The following is a 15,323-nucleotide window of genomic DNA, read 5'->3' as shown; positions in this document are numbered from 1 at the left end:
GTCTATCTTGTCCTTCCATTAATGTAACTGATGGACATGGGACAGAGTGACATGTCTTTTTACTGCCTGACCTGGTCGCACAACAACCAGGCCGTGCACATGACAGCATTTGATGTACAGGTCCTTACACGAGTGTTCAATTTGTGCATTTGCAGTTCATGAGGTTCAGCATTGGTGTACAGCTTTTGAGCTTAAAGTAGTTGGATTGTAAGCTATTTGACCAATGCCAACGTGCACATGGATATAGGCCTGAGGACAGTTTCAGTGGACCACACTTTCCGTTTTAAAGAAACGTGACTTCAGGCTCGTCCCACTGGTGCAGCTTTTCCTCAGCCCTGCTAAACTAATCGGAGTGTACATGTGCATGTGAACCACATCGACTTCTGTAACTTGTGGTATAGCAACAGGGGGATTAGTGACGTTATGCGATAGAACATGTTTCCACCCCCCTTACATCTTCTCTTTTCACATCTTCATGCCGTTGACCTCGCCACCAGTCTTGCCATCTCTTTTTATCTTCTTCTGCTGCTTCTTCTATCCTCATCCCCTCTCCTTCTCTTTTTCTTCCACTCCACACCTTGCTCCAATACCAGCTTTGTGCAATCATGCAATTTAATTAGCAAGTCAGGCGATAAGTTACTCTTGCAAGTCGCTCTTGTTTGTTATAGCAATAGGGAGAACTCTCTAAACAGACCGCAGCTCTTTGTGCAGACACACACTGATGAGCCCACCCAAGTTCAGCATGGCCATGATGCTCTCCTTCAAAATGATGTAAATACAGCTGTGAGTGGACTCCTCCAAAGAGCCAAGCTCCATTTCCTCCTTTCTTGGTAACAGGCGAGCTTTATCTCATATTACAGAGCCCTGGCTTTGGCTGAGGCCCAGGGAGCACCAGGGAGAGAACACAGAGGCGACCTCAATACACACACACGCGCGTAAATGCAAAAAGGCACGCTCATGCACGAGCATGCAGAGCGGATGTGCAGAACCAGGCAGTCCTTGACGTTTCACTTCCTGCTGGTCAGAAAAGACTTTCAGAGGTTCTTTAGAACTCCTTTTATTTAAATTAGTATTGATGATTTATGTTCAGAGTGCTTTTATTTATACCATGTTGTTACACATTCAATTATTTCCTGTGACCATGTGGCTATAGGCACCTCATAGGGCCTTTGTCATGGTAAATATATATATAGATGGAAATTATTGGATTTTAAATCATGAATGTTTCAGTTTCTCATAATAAATGCTAGAAGCACAGTTTTATTCTTCGATTTTTGCGGATCTAAATCACCCTAGGATCATGTTTCCTTTTTCCAGACACATTGCTAGAACAATGCTCAATGAAAGAGAAGAGATACAAGAGCTGGTGCGACAGGACCTGGCATTGAGGAGACATTAGGACTCTCTTTTGAGGTTTACATTCCTGCATGTTGAGTGAAGACTTCAAGGCTCCAGATCTGTCACCTCATTTGAGAGTAACTTAAAATATGTCCTCATTTAGAGCATTTGTTTTACATGGCATACATTATATTTGCTGGTGATGAATATGTATAATGACTCCCTCATTATGATTCTGACTAAAGAAGAGGGGGGGGAGCATTATGTCCACTGCCATCACCAAGGACTCGCAGTCTCATTTGTAGCTCCAACAAAATCATATCAGACTAATCACTGAACAATTAAGTAACAGGAGGTACACGAGTCCAGACACGTGACGGCTGTGCAATGAAAAGCATTAAAGGGATAGTTCACCGAAAAATTTTAATTCACTCATTATCCACTCACCACTATGCTGATTGAGGGGTGGGGGAAGTGTTCGAGTCCACAAAACACTTTTGGCGTTTTAGGGGTAAACAGCTTTGCAGCCAAATCCAATACAATTGAAGGGACTAGGGGACCGATTCTTCAAACGTACTCCATACTGCTCCTGTGATGTCATCCATGTGTCCGAATCCCTGACATTCAAATTTGAGTCGAAACGGCGTCATTTACACCATGTTTTAGTCTAAAGTCCACACTAGTGGAAGTAGTGATGCTACCATGCGTACCCTTGGGCGAGAGCTTGTGTGTGGTGTGTGTGTGAGAACGTGAACGCAGCTCCAGAAGAGGATGTCAGAGGACATTTAGGCTAAATGATGTCGTTTCAAGTCGAATTTGAATGTCGGGGCCAAACGAACACAGTTTGGATGCATTTTATTTTGTTAATTTGTTCTTTTTTTTCATGTTTGAAGAATCTGTCACCAGTTCCTTCAATCGTATTCGATTTGGCTGCAACGCTGTTTACCCCTGAAAGTGTTTTGTGGACTCAAACATTTCACCCACCCCTCCATCGACACAGTGGTGAGTAGATAAGTGAATTTGAATTTTTCCATGAACTATCCCTTTAAGTCACTCAAAAGACCAGCCTTTGTTGAACAGACTGGGAGAGCTGAGGGTAGCAGAGGCTGACTGGAAAAATGAGGCGTCCCTTGCAAAATAAGTCTGGGTGATCCATCAGATGCCAGGCCTCATTATTGCTGCAGGTACGGCAATGAAACAGATCCCTTTATCTGGGCTTCCTGTTCTTATTAGTAGCACTCAAACAAAGCATAGCAGCAGCCTCTCCTTCATCCTCCACCCTCCACCACTATGCTGGGGGGTTGCCGCTGACATAGAGGAGGAAGTCATTCCCTGGCCTTCGTTCCCTGGCCAGCTCCGTGGGCAGGCCTGCCAACTTGTGAGGATAAGTGTGTTGTCTTTGCGCACAAGTGTGTATGTGCGTACGGACAGAACCAGGGAGGCTCAGTAGTCATTGTCGGAAACCTTTTTGCCAGCTGCAGCATATCCTCTCCTTCACTGATCGTAGCAAAAACCAAAATGGCAGCAGCTATTTAAGGCCTGACATTCTCAAAATGATGACACAAAAGACTGGAACTATTGCAGTGGACTTGAACTCCCAGACTTGGACAGGACCATCTGCATGGTATTTAAATGTTTTTGTTACAGCATGCCAGAGATTGAGTTATAATTTGAGCTTTGTGGGGGTCTAGAATAATGAATATAATAACAGAAATGAAAAAGGGGCAAAGGAATTATTGAGGGACACATTACATTTATATATTATTATCAATGTATGAAATTCTGCTTTATTAATAAATGTTTTGTGTGTGTATTGCTTCAGAATGTAAGAGAGTCTTAGCTTCCTTAGTGACAAAGCATCTACCGCCCAGACAGGGCCTTTGTAACAGAGGTTTCTGTTCACAGCAGGTCCCTCGTCAGTGAAACAGAGGATTGCCAGGTACAGTTCTTACGTTTCGGTTTTATTGTGATAGCAGACACTTCCTCTCAGCCGTCGTCTCACTGCCTCCTCTCTCACGCGGTCCCAGCATGCTACTGCTGATAAAGGGGAGAGAGTCATTAACTAACTCAGAACACCTGTGCACCATCAGACTCTCACCGTGGCACCGATCCCTGAACCACATCTCCACTCTCTCCCTCCTGCAGCCGACACTGATACTGTGGTGTTCCTTCCATTGTATCTGTCCCTTCCACCTCATCCTGCTTTTTGTTAGCATCCTCCAGAACAACAGTCAGTTGTTCATCATGCTAGCAGGTGGATTCCAGCCTAAAAACTTTTTTAAGAATACTAGTGCAGTTTGGTGTTTGGAATGGGCTGTTTGTTTGGCCTGTGTTAGTGCTGGTTGCAGTTTTAATCTGAAACTGTAAAAGTGACCTGCAGTAATTGAGCTGTAGCCCGGGAAAGACCTGCTGCAGGACTCAGTCCACAGAACCCTGAGGCTGCACCACAGCTTCTGCACACACTGCTTTACAATGTTCAGTGAAGCTCGTCTCAGTGCAAAGAGCACCTAACTGGAGAATCAGTTGTTGTTGCTGTTGTTGTTATCAACAACACGTGCGTTGATCACTTTTTAATTAACACTGAATGTATTGCAGGTTCAAATCACACTGAATTCGACACTGCACTTTTGGTGGGAAAGCCTGTTTTTTAAAATCTCATTAACATAAATAATACTAATGATGATGAAAAATGCATTATTTATAAGGGAAATAACCATCAGTGATCCCCACAGATGTTTTCACCACATTCATTGGAACTCTGATTCCTCTGTACGTGAGCTCAGCTCCCACTGGCTCCAACATAACTCCAACCCTGCTGCATACTGTTCTGAGGTTAGCTCTCAATGGGACACAAGTCCTGCCTCTTCCTGCAGTCCTGTGATGAAAAATACAAGTTGTGTTAAAGGATCAGTGTGTAGAATTAACTAGTGAACTTGTGAGTTGCAGCTGAACACCCCTCACCTCACCCTCCCCTTCCCAAAATGACAGAGTGTCAGGCAATGACACTGTGGTAGCCTTCAGTTGTCATAAAAACTCAAAAGGTGTTTAGTTTGTCCAGTTTAAATGACTGGAAAAAACATGGCGGCCTCTGTAGAGAGGATCCGCTCCTGATGTAAATATAAAGTATTTAAATATAAAGGGTTCATTCTAGGGTAAAGAAAACTACAATATGTACAATTTAGATGAAACCCACCTGTGAAAACATCACTAGGATTATTTTCTGTTTAATTTGTGCCAACAGATCCCTTTCAACCAAATCATACACACTGAACCTAGTGTGCCTGTCCACCATACTTCACAGAACTGTTGAGTATGACAGTGTGAAGAGAGAATGTGCCAGTCCAGGATGTTAAGTCACAGCACCACTCTGTGTGAGAATGACACCTGGTGCATCTCACAAGCCAGTTGGCCTCTCGAGAAGAAATTATTCGCTTTTTGTTGCGTGCCTTTCAATCAGGAAGTAAAGAGACAAATTTACGAGATGATGGAATTAAAGATGACAACCACATGAAAGCTAAATCAACCATTACATTTAGTCTCCTTTGCATTGGAAGACTGCACACCGGTGCTGATGCAAACGGATGCAGCGCCTAAAGGCTGCCAGCAGAGGGCAGTGGGTGACAGTAGTGGGTGACCGTCAGAGTTGACCAGATGAAGGGCAGAGAGGGATGTGGTATGTCAAGGAATCATGAAATACGGCAGGCGGAGCGAATAATGGCCTGAAAAGGGTGAAGAGAACAGAACTGTACAAAAACGGCAATTTAGCAAAACTCCAAAGATGAGGGGCCTCAATTATCGAATTAACGGTCAAGTGATGGTGAGTGAGGGAGCTGGGTGTGAGGGTCATTAAAACAGAGGAGGTCCTACTTGACAGAATAAAAGATGGCAAAATGGGGCAGGACTTGTGCACTTTGGATACAAGGTTTCTTTAGGGGCGTGCAGGAGGAGACAGACAGGTGCCTCAGTGTGCACGTGTTCCAGCAGTTGGTCTTTTGACATCCCTCTGCAGGTCTCCCTCACCTCCCTCTCCATTTTACTGCGATCTGTTTTGTTTTGCTCTGCACACATGCAGGAGCAGCCCCAGCGTTCACCATCGACAAGGTGAAAAATAAAACTCCAATGAGCGCTGTGGGCTTCTGAATATAATTATATGGATATGCTTCAATTTTTAGAGAGCGTGTGAGTGGGTGTCGTGTTTACATTCAAACTCGGTAAACACCTGTCATGCGTGCGTGCTCGTCAATATGGTCCTATCATGTGCATGTCAAAGGTTACCAAACAAGCTCATGGCTGAGTAAGCAGTGGGATCAAACAGAGGAGAGCAGGAGGCAAATCATTTGACTTTTCCCCCAGATGACTACTGACAGCAGCCCACAGCCTCGATACAAACACACACACACGCACACAACACAATCACACAGTCATGCATGCTGACACATGCACACACAGACACACACACACACACTTCTGAGTCACACACGAGACTTGAGGTAGCAAATGCAGACAAATTCCTGTCTATCTAGTCCTTCTCCGTGCAGCTAATTGGGGCCTGATGAGAAAGTCCGCTTCATCCAGAGGAACAATGAAGCAGACAGCAGAGGATATCGCCAGCCAACACAAACAGAGTCACAGAATGGCCCAACAGATAAAAATCTCTGCCAATGCCTTCGAAAAACCCCACAGGAGCCGTTTTCCTCCTCTGCTTTTTCTTCAGGTGCTGGCATGGATGAACATGAAGGGGCCTAATTAAGGGTCTTTTCCCAGGGGGTTGGTTAGACCGGCTGTATTATTTGCCCTGATATGCAGCCAGGCTGCTGTTTTCCATTTTATTTTCTGCCTCAGGCCCATGTGCTTGCCCTACTTCAGTCCACAAGGTGCTCTCAGTCTGGTGAACATGGATGGGCAAGCCTGGGGGACAGGTGGGACAGACAGCGTCTCGCTCCATATTTGACATTGGGAACACGTTTGAATTTAGCCTTTGAGGCTTCATCCACATTACTACGTTTTTGTTTGAAAACACATCGACTCAGCTACGGATACGCCTGCCATCCAAACTCTGGAGTTTTGGAGCAACTAAAACAGAGAAAATTGGAAACGCTGCTGGTCCCGTTATGGTCTGGACAGGCTGAAACAGAGATGATGTGGACACTCACAGCTGCTTGATGATTTGGTCTTTTCAGTCACAATGTAACCTTTGCTGATTTGTCAGGCTCATATCACATTTCTTCACATTTCTTCCAGAAGAGAGCAACTGACAACAGCCTCGGCTACCAGTGTACAAAACAACATGGCTGAGTACTGCTGACACTGTTGTTACCCCTGCTGTGCAGTTCAATTCTGCATTTTTCATGTGTAAGAGATGAGCTATTATTCAAGCAAACTCTGACATTTCTGCAATTAACAATCAAATATTTCCTGTGTACACCAGCACGCACATGCCTAGTGTACCTGTGTGGTCCAGCGATATACGTGTTAGTGGGGACTTGATTAAAACTGATGTGCTTGTGTGGACAGAGAGATTTTTTGTGTGAAAATGCCATTCTCAAATAAAACAGTAGCATTGATGTAGCCTTAGAGTTTTGGGATAGATTTGATCAATGTGAAATGGATTACATTAGCACTACAGTAATTGATCATCAGTATGCAGTGTCAGTTTCTCTTCATGCGTTGGTCACAAGTGTCAGATTCAGTGATGTCTTTAGTTGTCTGATTCCCTTTGAGCTCTAATGCCCTTAGTACCTCAATTCAGCCTCAAAAGCAGTTCAAATGAACTAATTAAATATGATTATACACTAGTGGAAAAAGGCTTTGTTATCTGTGGGTGCGTAGCCTTCACAGCTCAGGCAGTGATATCCAAGCAACCCTGAATTTATCCTTCCTATTCTCTCCGCACTCGCCATTCTTCCAAACATAAAGCTAATATGCGGTGGGCCTGACACTCACTACTGCGTGAGGGGACATTTACATAAGCTTGTGTATACAGCCATTGTGATGAAAATAGGCGCGTGATCTCCTGTGTCAGCGAATGAGAAAAACATCTCATCCATTCAAATAGATATGTCAGCCAAAGCATTAGCCTCCCCTATAATTGGCCACAGAGGTCACCCCAGCGAAGGCGCGGCGGGACATTTAATGTGGCACAAGAATTTGTTGTGCTCGTTCACCCCCCACCCCACCAACAGACAAAACTGCTTGTGCCCCGGCTGAAATGTGACAACCGCTCCCCGCTCGATTCCTTTTGCAACTGCCCATCCAAAGGTCGTGCTTTTATGTAAGATTAAAATTATTTGAATCTTATAATAGTTTCCATTAATATCACTCATGTCCACGTCCCTGCAGCCCCTCATATTCTCTCAAAGCAATATTTGTGCACTCTGCGGCAGTGGGCTGCGACAGTCAGTTTAGTAGATTGCAAACCAACATCAAAACCCGACCTTGCAGGGGTGACACTGCCGTTAATCTAGGTGTTCTGGCTCTATAATCTATTTTTTCCAGCAAAGCATGTGGTGTATCCTACTTACACATGTATTTCTTGTCTGGGAAAGAGAGACAACAGAGAGACAGGAAGTGAACAGACAGAGAGTTGTGGCTGACAGAATGAACCACGGCTCGACTCAACCGAGAGTACAAAATGTTCCACAGATGTCAGTGACACACCGCGTACCACTGACATACCATTAGTGCACTGGCAGCTTCTGTAACTTACTGTACTTTCAAATTCAGTGTAACCCTCTGCAGATCAATCAATTGAGCACTCTTTACATATCTTTAACACTTCAGTCAAAAGTTAGAATCAAGATTTAGAGGATGACATTTTCTTCTTTCTTCTTATTCCATCCATTCGCTATCCCTCTTATTCTTTTGAGTGCATGAAGAGCTGGAGCGAACCCTTCCAGTCTGTCACACACATAGAGACAAACAACTATTCACATTCATTCATGCACCTAAGGGACAATTTAGAGAATCCAATTAACTGAACCTACATGACTTTGGACTGTGGGAGGAAGCTTGATTAGTGAGAAAAAACCTGCAGAGGCAGAGAGAACAACATTCTTTGCCATCTTGCTGCAAGTCAACATTTCTTGCATCACCTTTACTTCAGGGTGATTAAAGCTAGGGTTGGTAATCCTGGAAAAGCTAGCAAGTGCAGGCTACACTCCCATCGGTCCTCTCGTCAAAGCTACACCCCCAAAACACAGGAACGTGCGCTGACTGACAACTGCTAGAAGACGACTTTTCTGTGACTCAAATTACTAACGTCTGTCTATTGTCTCTGCTTCAGCGGTTAATATGTCTCTCTGGCTGAAGACTCCAGTCATGCACAGTGAGAGCAGCAGCAGGGTGCCTTTGGTGTCTGCCAGTTAAAATATATAACATTTTCAAAAAAGGGGCCACAAGGTACTTATTTCCATTCTCAATCTGTCTTCACAACAACTAAAGTAATTGACGTTTTTAAGGTCATAATCCTAAAGATTCAAAACTGGTTCATCGAGGCTCAGCTGTGGTTACCATGCTAACAACCAGAGTGGTTTATTAAAACACCTAGCAATCCTTGAGCAGCTAGTTTGTGAAAAATAAAATAGAACAGAAACAGGTATATTATATGATGTACAGTAAAAAGGTACAAAATAACACAAACTCACGCTGTTTAAATAAGAAAGTGACTCAACATAACTGGAATTCAATCAGATTTCAGAGAGTGTACAGCAGGAGCAGTTTTCCACACAGTAGCAGTACTCGTTGGAGGTGTGGAGCCTATTTTCTGCAGCTCACCATGGCTGCTACTTCATGTTGCATTACTTTCTTCTAAAAATCAGGGTCAGCGCTAACATCTGTGACACAATGTGACTATTACTGTCTGCTTCTCAATAAACTAATGGCCTGATTCCGTCATCTACCTGCTGCAATATTAACATATCTTCACTGTCTGCTGCCTTAAGGGGCCTGCTTTTTACTGTATGATGATGCTTTACGTCAACAGAGTTTAATAGTTACATTTTGAATCTAATAAGACACAAGTCTGACAGAAACGGTGAGATTAATACATAAAAAACAATGAACCAAGTTTAGAATCTTCGGTAAACTGATGCAAGGGATCCGAACAAAAAATAACTTAGGCAGCAAGCTGACAAAGCTCACCGGGGAACTGAACCTACGTAGTGACAAGAACTCCGGGTAGCACAACATGATCGGGCACAGAAACACATCAGGGAGGGGCAGACAACAACCGAAGCAGGAAACAAGACAGACGGGAGGAGGCAAAGACACACAAGACAAATAGTTTCAAATTAAAACAGGATTTAATCAACTCAAAGTCAAAACATAAAAAGAGAAAACTCACACTAATTGTCAAACTTTTAATTTGAAACTTTGCCTTCCAAATCCTCTATAATAAAGTAGTTAAGTTGACATTTGTCTGCTATCGTCTGAATCTGATCATTTCATAGAGGACAAAAGTAATGAACATTTAAATCTCAGTACCTGCCAATGCATTAATTAATATGAAAAAGTAATTAGTTACACTACTATTTACTGCCAGAAGCACAATAACGTGTTACTCCCAACACTTGAAGATCCAACTTAAGTGTTTTATGTTTTGGAATCCCTCACAACATTTGTGGCTGAGGTCAGGGTTATGAAGCTCCTGTATCTTCATCCATAAGATACAACATCTCAGACCTCACTGGCTGCACTTTAAATATGGAGCCTTCGAGGGTTTGCTTGAGCAACAACGGGTTCTTCAATTACAGGCCGCAAACAAAGTCACTGCTCCAGAGTGAAACATTTGTGGAGGATGTACTGTATATCACAGTCGGCTGCTGAGAGCGGCTTGGCACCAGGAACATCAGAAAATGACTATTGACACTGTGGAGGCAGAAAAGAAACTCACAGTGAATTACAAATGCATTAAAAATTGTACATTAACCAAAGATAATTAAGTTTGTGTGAATTCAGCCTGGATTTTTTGGTGACTTCAATATTAGCACTTTGAGGAGGGTGGAGGATTCAATTTAAATGTCTTTGTTCAGTCAGAGTGGCTAAGACTATATATATAAAACAATAGTTATGGTACACATTATATTTTGGGTTTTATTAATCACTTAAATTATTATGCTAATTACATGTTGCTTATAGAACTATGTTTAATGTAAATGTTATATTTCAGTCGGTATAATTCCACAGCATTATTGTGCATTGTCTACCACTGTGAAATATGTTACTGTTTCATTTATTATTTAGAGTTTATTTAATATTTAATCTATATATATTTACATGTGGAGCTGCTTCCCCTTGCCTAGGAATTAATTGGTTCCTACGGTTCATTGTTTTACATTGGACAGGTAACAGTGTGTAGCCCAGTGCCTAGAGTAGCTGTTGAGAATCCGTAGAGTTATGTACTAGTTTGTGGTGTGGGTGTTTATTAATTAAAAAACAGTGTGTGTGTGTGTGTGAGATTGGTGTCTTAAATAATAGATTTAGGACAAAAGATTACAAACCGATATGAGTTTTGTTATTTGATTAAATCTTGTTTTCATTATATACCCTCACACTAAAGGTGTCAGTATGCCTCAAACCAATGTTTATGAGAGATACATCATACTTGGTCTCACACACACCAGTATACTCTTACACAAACACTACTATACTCTCCTACGTGTACCATCATACTCACTCACATGTACCATCATATTCTCTCACACACACTACTAGTGTTGTCTGCTCGGGACGACAAAGGGCCTCTCGTAAGTATCAATTATCTCTCATGGAGCTGTCAGCTCGACGAGTACGTCCCTTTCACACTGTTGCTACACGCTCAAATGTAAGGAAGCAGGCTTAAACTTCTCATTCACACATTCTTTTCTTCATTCTCCTCCTCATGTACTTCACAATGAAATGCATGAATGCCTTGGCAGAGAGAAAGCGTGCACCCCACCAGATTTCCCCATTTGTGCAATTATTTCATCTTGCTCCTCTCCCTCTCCGACGGCTTGCTTTTAGGCCTGTCTCTGAGTGTGGCCACTTAGAACAGCTATGAACAGTTTTGCCCCCTGATGTGGTCAAATGACACTTTGTATGTGCTGTGTGGTTCCGACACTCCACCCACCCCACCCGCACAAACGTCACTCCAGTTTCAAATTGTAGATCGTACACACAATTTCTATTTTATTCTTCAAAATACTCACTTTTCTCATGCTATTAGGCAAAGATTTGACCATTGCACTTAAATTGTCACAACTCTTCTTCAGCATTATGATCACAGCGCTTCGTGTTCAGGAAATTTTGTATATCCTCACCCATTACTGTATATGACACTATATACTGTATTATATATATATAGTGTATATTACATTATATCTGGACACCATTAAGAGAAGAGTGCATGGCTAATTCCACAGATCCTCCCTTCTCTCTCTGAGCAGTACCAAGGTCAGGTTATAGATAAACAGTGCATTGTAGTGTCTACGCTCAGGGGCTTTCATATCTAACTGAGATGCTCCAGACAGAGAGGCACCAACTTCAGCTCTCACCAACTTCAACTCTTTTTGCATATTTCACCAGTGGCAGGACGTAAGGACACAATGTGGTTTAGGAATAATTATTTAGACTTAACTATCAAATAGGATGAGAACACCTGCATGTAACATAGAGAGTGACAGCAATTAGCCTTTCATGGATGTGCTGTTACAATGGGTGACACAAGTAGAGGAAGATAAATGGGGATGCTGTGGGAGACATCTTCAGACTTGGGGTGACAGTTGCTCATGTTACTGTGTTAGTGTTTGTATATTGTTGCACCTTCTGGTCTCCTTGATGCATCAAACCTACAATAAAATCTTCTGTATAAGACATCAGCTGCTGCCTGAGTTCTCCTTTCACCAGCTTCCAGAAAACCTCCATAACACTTAGCGGTGTAAAAAGTTATAATTATTAATGAATTATAAAAAAATATATATATATACAAAAAGTTTTACTCCTCAGTCATCTTTGATTCAGTTTCATTTATAAAACATTTACATTATACAAGGTTCTCTGCATCCAGCAGTTTAAGGTTGATAAAGGTACTCAGGCAGTATTTTGATGGTGAAAGCCTCACTCACTGTGTGACCATCTGATCTGATGTGAAACAGACCTCAGCCTCCCCTGTGGAGATCACATCAACACCAGCGTTGGCTCTTATCGCCTAAAGCAGTCTTGACATCTTCGCTTGAGTCTTCTGCATGTATGACTCCTCTTTTTGATCTAGATTCATCTATTTGGGTTTTTTTCTATTTTGCGTCTGTTGCGTGTTCGAAACATCATTAACACAATGATAATCTCCTGCTGTGTTCTCATGGGCTCATGCGGATATCCTCCAGAGCTTTTACTTGGGTCTGGGCGTAGAAAGTCTGGGGGTTCTCTGGAGTACAGGTGAACTTTCGTTTTTTCTCAAGAGTACCAGGGATAAGTAAATCTTCAAGCATGATCCAAACTGCATGAGCCTGGGGGGTCGCGAACACAATGGGATATGAGGGAAATAATTACCACTTTTCTGCCAATTCAATTCAATTTCATATACAAACACGTAGAATTCAAATGCACCTCTGTGGCCTCCTTGTTGTTTCATTCTCTTCGTGTAGCAATCAATTCGCCATCTGAGTCATCTTCCCCAGCATGAGTACAGGAGCAGGTGGGACTGAAATTGGCCCCCTCACTCGTTAATGCTACAGCTCATCTTCGGGGCATAGCCAGCGGCAGTGGTACGTCTTCCACACAGAAATCTGTGCAGATGAATGGAGCAGCTCACACAGACCCTTCTCCAGCCCACCTCACATTGTTGATATCTTTTCTGCCTGAGGCCCTTTTATTTATGTTTAATAGAGTATTACATCAGCTTGTCCCTCTCCTCCACCACCGCTATATGCATAACACTCATCTATGAGGACATTAATAATTGATTGCTCCTCATGCTCGCCAGTGTTTTATTGTCATTTGATCAGACAGGCTCATTGAAATTCATTTTTTTCCAAAGACAGACATGGCAACAAGGAACATTCAGCAAAACAGAAAAAAACACACAATATAAGGAATTAAAAAACAAAACATGGAATTAATGTATATTAATAATGCATGAGTAATAAGGCTTTAAATTCCCCAAAGGGAAAATGTGAGACTCTTGCTGCCAACATTAGTGTGTGCATGAGGGACATCTAAGGTTAAGTAGTTAGTGGGTTGTGTTCTGTAGATACTAGATTTAACTGAGAGAAGACATATGAGGTAATTAAGAAACTTCAGCAGTATAGAGCTTTATAAATGAATAACATTACATGGCTATTTCTATAGGGAGGTCCATATACAATGAACAATAGATGTCACCTGTGATGGTACTGCAGTGTTAATGGGTGCATCATTACAATGTCAACATCAAGGACAGACATAAAGGTTTACTGGACACTCATTTTATTTTTGGAAAAAGACAGCTCCGACTTAAATCCAACACAAAAGCCTGGTTTATTTATTTATTTTTAATCAATTGTTGGATTTGGATCTTGTAAGATAGGCTACGTGAGTATTAAACATGGTGAATGGTCTGTATTTATATAGAGCTTTTCTCACATATATTCATACAGTGCATTTATGGGCACATTATAAGCACTTCTATGGGGGGGCAATTAAGGGATCAATATCCTACCTAGTACATTTCACCGCTCTACCCCTTCGTCCACAGCCACCACCAACATGGTGAGGTTTTATTGAGACGCTGGTAGAGGCAGATGCAACTATGAACTTTTCTGTGTTTCTGTGATTAAGGAGATGGGTCTAAATTAAATTCCACGCAGTTTGTTTTATTTCCCTCCAGAAGGCACCATCCCCTGAGCAGAGAGGAAATACTTGAACTTTCTGGGTGGGGCTTGCAGCACTGGGTATTTCTGATTGGTCCTCATACTCCAGCATTTCATTACAGCCACAACTAAATAAACCCACAGCTTTCATTGAGCGTCACTACCATAATAACACTGAGTGGCTAGAGAAAGCATACAAGTATATATGCTAACAGGATATCCAGACGGAATTAGAAACTGCCACCCACAGTGACAAAGCTGTTGTTGTGTAGCCGTCTGAGGTCCTGCCACCTGCTGGACTACAGTAGAACAGCATCTTGCAACCATCAGTTTAGGCTGATTTGCTTAATCTTCCAAGGTCTTCCTGAGCACTGCACACCAAAGCTAAAAGCAAAGTATTTTTAAATGAGCCTGAAGAGATACTTAAGAATTAGATTGCAAAATATAAATAAAAATAAAGAGGAGAGCTCACTTTTCTTTCAGGCCTATCTAAGAAAATGAGGATTTATAGTAGAACATTTGCTCCATTTGGTGTTGAGCGGACACAGGTGGTCTGGGTATCTGATCAAGATCCTGCCCAATACAGGTTTTCAAGTTTGGTTCAAATTAAAAGGTGGAATTTCATTAGCATTTCTCTCTTTTTGACAGAATGAATGTTCCTTTTATTATTCATTATATTTGTCCCTTTTATTCTGGCAGTAGTCCAGACTATTTCTTCAGTAGTAAGTATTGTAAGTACTGTAAACTGTCGACACTAAGGTTGATGGATTTTCCAGAGTTAAACCTTTTTTAATAAGAAATGTATTGAATATGCAAATGCTGCGAGAAGCAGAAACAAACAAAACGACACCCCTCATCCTTTTAAATGGAGGCAGAGATGTTAAAGATTAATATTTCAAGATCTGAACAAAATGAATCAAGAACTGTGTGTGGAAAGATACCACTAGAGGTAAATGATAAAAATTAGTTTTTTGTCGTTTCCATGTTCTGACCCTTTAACTGATAAAATCTAATATTCCGAAAAGCAATTGGATGGCAGAGCAAGAGTTTTGTGTCTGGTTCAATTTGGCCCACGGGTCCTACGCTAAGAAAATGGGATTCAGCTGCACAGGACAATATGAGAAAGCACTACACGCTGACATCCAATAATATGTAGAAAGCAAC

Source organism: Paralichthys olivaceus, chromosome 7, assembly GCF_024713975.1.
Source record: "Paralichthys olivaceus isolate ysfri-2021 chromosome 7, ASM2471397v2, whole genome shotgun sequence".
Lineage (NCBI taxonomy): Eukaryota > Metazoa > Chordata > Actinopteri > Pleuronectiformes > Paralichthyidae > Paralichthys > Paralichthys olivaceus.
The sequence above is the reverse complement of the archived record's forward strand: the minus strand, read 5'-3'. Positions refer to the sequence as shown.